Source organism: Gossypium arboreum, chromosome 2 (assembly GCF_025698485.1).
Source record: "Gossypium arboreum isolate Shixiya-1 chromosome 2, ASM2569848v2, whole genome shotgun sequence".
NCBI classification, from domain to species: domain Eukaryota; kingdom Viridiplantae; phylum Streptophyta; class Magnoliopsida; order Malvales; family Malvaceae; genus Gossypium; species Gossypium arboreum.
The window spans coordinates 105729513-105734537 of NC_069071.1; the positions used below are offsets into that span (position 1 = coordinate 105729513).

Below are 5025 nucleotides of genomic sequence, written 5' to 3' on the forward strand. Positions count from 1 at the left end.
AAAATGCTGTATTTAATGAAAAAAAAGTAAATTTGGTTTAGGAAAAAAACGGGTTTGGGAGTCGGTTACGTATGAGGAAGGGTTAGCACCCTCATTACGCCCAAAAACTGGTACCAAATTGATTTGAAGTTGTCCTTGAAAAAATTAAAAGAAAAAATTTTCCGAAATATATAAAAAATGTTTGAATAGCTCAAATTGGTGATAAAAATCTCCCGTTCCAAAGATATGCGGTTTCATACCCAGTACGATTGGATATGATCCCTTATACCTTTAAGATGCGATCAATTTTCGACTTTTGGAAAATTAAAAATTATAAAAGAGGTTACCTAAATATTTGGTTTTCCGAGAAAGTCATACCCAATACGATTGAGCATGATTCTCCCAAATTCCCCAAACATTACATATTGCCTTATTTCAAAATTTTGAATAACAAAAACTTAAAAATCCGCTTAAAAACATGTTTACTCATTTTTAAATTGATGAAATATTTAATACATTGTAAAAAACACATGAAACAATATACTCAAAATACAAATAACCTTATTTAACAATCAAAACAAAATCTTTAAGCATGGATAATAAATAATTAATATAAAATATCGTACATAGTCATAACACAAAGTAAAATGATGTACAAAAATATGTATGAAACAAAATGAATAATTATATAACATATATAAGTGGACACATTTGCATAAAACTTGGGATATATATTTATTGAAATAGTTATTATAAATCTCAAAGTTCAAATCAAATTATACAAAAATATTTAAAACACAATTTATGCAAAAATAATAATTCACAAAATGATTTAAATAATATAATATGAAAGTATAACAATATATGATATAAAATAATATACAAAGTCAATTTATGAAACCTTTATATACAAATAAATATTGATTATAAAAAATAAAATTAATGATGCATAAAATGAAGTAAATATATGAATTATAAGTAACAAAATATATATATATATATGAAAAAAACATGAGGAAAATAAGAAATACAATAAATTATATGATTTAAAAGAGTTCTTAAAATATTATACACATAAATAATTTTAAAAAGAAGATATATTTACAAAAATTTATATGAAAAATAATAACATATACCATAGTAAAAATAAATTAAAATATGCCATATACATGTAAAAATGTTAGAAATAATTATATGTCAAAATAACTTTTAATTAAAATATGAATTATAAGGTTAACTTAATTTTATTATAAATTATATACATAAATGAAGAAATACAATTAATTACAAGTTTATTAAAATCTATATATAAAGATATCAAAGCCTTAATAATAGATACAAATTAAATATAAATATAAAATATATATTTATTAATAATTTAAATGACACTTAAATCAATGAATTTCTAAAACATCAACAAAAAAATTACAAAATAACATGAAATCAATGATATATATATAAACTAGAGTAAACAATGCTACAAATACAACATTAAATATTAAAATGACAGACTAAAAGGGAAAGATTACAAAGCTCAACTACCAAAATAATACAAAATCTCACAACCAATGATTGTAAAACTAAGATGTATGTACAGTAAATAAAATAATGATGACAAGATTTAATTGTAACAAAATTAAAATTAGAGAATCCATTTACAAATAAAACAATTGCAAAATAGGGTCAATGTGTCACGCCTATGAAATGTGCAGGGACTGGTATTAAAAATACCCCATCACCACAACGCTTTTCTGAACCGCGGATTAAAATGAAAAGAGGCACAAATTAACATGCTAAATTGCGAAATAAAAAATAAGCCAACTGAACACAAATCGAAGACTCATGCAAAGGGGGGATCTAACGTGCAAATATGCCATTTAAACAAAGAAGGCGCGGATCCGGGTACCCAGCGGGTTGACGCGCGGACCTTCTTTGTTTGGAACGGCGCCATTTTCGAAACCCTCCCCAAGCCTTCCTTTAACCTTTCCTTCTCCTTAAGTCGATTTTCTTCCCTTTTGAAAGCCAAAAACCCTTAAAAATAAACAACATGGTTCTATTAGCAAGCCTCTGTTGAATCACCATCATTTGGTGACCAACTGCATGCAAACAAACGCTCCAATTACACCATTGATGGAGCTTACCCATACCTTGAAGAATCCAATAAGTATTTCTTTCTATATTTTCCTTTATTTTTGAAAATAAAATTCCAATCTCATGATTTTTAACAGAGCAAACAATCCATGGCTCAAAGATCATTTCGTAAATAATCAATCCCTCGCCCTTGCCTCTGTATTTCAAGGTTTTTTGGGCTCTCATCGGTATTGATTTAAAAAAAAAAATAAATCAAAGAGAGAAGAAGAAAAAAAAATACACTAGATCTAGAATATGAAATTTGAAATCACCTTTTCTAATCAAGATTTTATATTCTCTATGCGCGCTTGCGTATATTTCTACAGGTGTACAAAAAATGTCTGTGTCCAAAATACAATTTCTCGACTTTTTATAGTCGGATTTGCAAAGGAAAAAATAAATAAATAAATAAAAATACATTTTAGCTGTCATCTATTGTATTCTGTTAATACTTCTTCTCGTACATTCTTTTGCAGGTATGGAGCGATGGTCGTACGGAGAAACGGAGAGAAGCATGCTCAAACGGAACCATGTGAGGAATTCGCTCGTAAATCCCAACTTCCTGGCAATGTTCTAGTACGTTCCAGATACTTGGTTGCTGGAATACCTTTCTTTTTTGGGCTTTTTCGGGTTTGGGCTAGATTTAGGGCCTAGGTTTATAGAATTGGGTTTTAACATTTGTTAGGTTATGAATTATTTTGGTACATGCATTGTAAAGGGACTTTGCTGGACTATTTAGTCTTTGGATTTTACTTATTTATTCGGGTTTATTATTTGCAAATGAATTAATTGGGCCCGGGCAAAATTGGTTATCTACAACTGCCCCTATTTGCTCATTGACGTGTAACGGAAATAGAGCAAAGACTTCAAAAGAACCGATTTTGCTCGGTTTTGTTGAGTTTCAGCTTTTTGGCTTTTTAGTGCTTCTCTTTTCCAAACATTTTTAAGAAGATGAGATTAAATCTGCTCTATTGCCAATACATGGAAATAAAATTCCATTTTCAATCTGCTCCGCTGCAACTTCAAGGAGACAAAATCTTCAGTTCTCAGTCTGCTTCCTTGTTACCTCAGGAAGATAAGACTCATTCTTCAACCTGCTCTTTTGCTACCTCAGAGAGATGAGGCTTGGTAGTAAAATCTGCTCCATTGCCAATACATGGAGATAAGATTCACCATCTGTGAAGATCTGCTCTGCTGCAACTTCAGGGAGATAAAATCTTCAATTCTCAGTTTGCTTCCTTGCAACCTCAGGAAGATAAGACTCATTTTTCAACCTGTTCTCCTGCTATTTTAGAGAGATAAGGCTTAGTAAAATCTGCTCCATTGTCGATACATGGAGATAAGATTCACCATCTGTGAAGATCTGCTCCGCTACAACTTCAGGGAGATAAAATCTTCAATTCTCAGTCTACTTCCTTGCTACCTCAGGAAGATAAGACTCATTCTTCAACCTGCTCCCTTGCTACCTCGGAGAGATGAGGCTTGGTAGTAAAATCTGCTCCATTGCTGATACATAGAGATAAGATTCACCATCTGTGAAGATCTGCTCCGCTGCAACTTCAGGGAGATAAAATCTTCAATTCTCAGTCCGTTTCCTTGCTACCTCAGGAAGATAAGACTCATTCTTCAACCTGCTCTCTTGCTACCTCAGAGAGATGAGGCTTGGTAGTGAAATCTGCTCCATTGCCGATATATGAAGATAAGATTCCATCTGCGAGGATCTATTCCACTGCAACTTCAGGGAAATAAAATCTTCAATTCTCAGTCCGCTTCCTTGCTACCTCAGGAAGATAAAACTCATTCTTCAACCTGCTCCCTTGCTACCTCAGAGAGATGAGGCTTGGTAGTAAAATCTGCTCCATTGTCGATACATGGAGATAATATTCACCATCTGTGAAGATCTACTCCGCTGCAACTTCAGGGAGATAAAATCTTTAATCTTTACCAATGTTGCTACATTGCCCTCCAGGGGACCTATCCTGTAGACTCCATTTTATATGCACATGCTTATGCGCAAATAATTAGGATGCTATGATTGAAACGACCCAATGCACCTAACTAAATGTGTTATGAATAATATATGCAAAAATGAGGATGATTCCATTTTAACAAATTAGGGTATCGTCACTCGTTGCTCATTAATATGCTGTTACTGACGCATTTGCTCAACCATCATCTTGAAGGAGTATCCCAAAGAAACAACCTATCTCGTCTGGCTAACTTGCCCCACTGTAATTCCAACGTCCCTTTTACTACTATTTTTGAGACAAGACATTGTAACTCATAGTTGAATTTCCCTTTATTTAATCTACTACCTCACTTCTCAGGTGCTATAGCCAAATGTGCATTTCTGCTCTCTGTATGAACGTCATTTTTTTTTCTCGAGAATAAAATTGCATCATCAATACTATATCCTGCCTATTTTCTCTATTATCATTTGGACAGAGATCTCAAAAAGGTGATTTATCCAAATATATCCTTGAACTTGAGCGTATTCTAAACAATTATTCTACTTCAAATTCATTATCTAGAAACTTCTAGAGTAATATGCAAAACTTCTATTGTGAAAACATCATTAGTTCATTCATCATTATGTCAATGCAACATACTTGCAATCAAATCGTGATAATAAACAAGAATGGAATTAATTTTGAATTTAAAGTAAATTATCAAAAGAACAACAATGGCCATTAATTTAGGAATGTATATCTTGAAAAAGAAAGGATAAAGATAACCAATTTACTGAAAATGAAGACTAGGCACCCATGTTATCGCAACCTGAGCTTCTCTGTACAAACTTCTTGAAGCCTAATTCAAACTCAACATGTGTTTAAGAGATCAGAAGCGCTTTGTCAATGTCCCAAGATGCAACATATTCCCTTCATGGTTAATTCAAGTATATCAAGATCACAGCCT

At 32.0% G+C, this 5025-nt stretch overlaps 1 long non-coding RNA gene across 1 annotated transcript; it reads left to right on the forward strand.

The window, feature by feature from the left end:
- Positions 1 to 1785: 1785 nt before the first annotated feature.
- On the forward strand, positions 1786 to 3013 carry LOC128283957 (uncharacterized). The gene is made up of 2 exons (XR_008274275.1): positions 1786 to 2143; positions 2586 to 3013. It is a non-coding gene; the product is annotated as an uncharacterized LOC128283957 (long non-coding RNA).
- The last annotated feature ends 2012 nt before the right edge of the window (positions 3014 to 5025 follow it).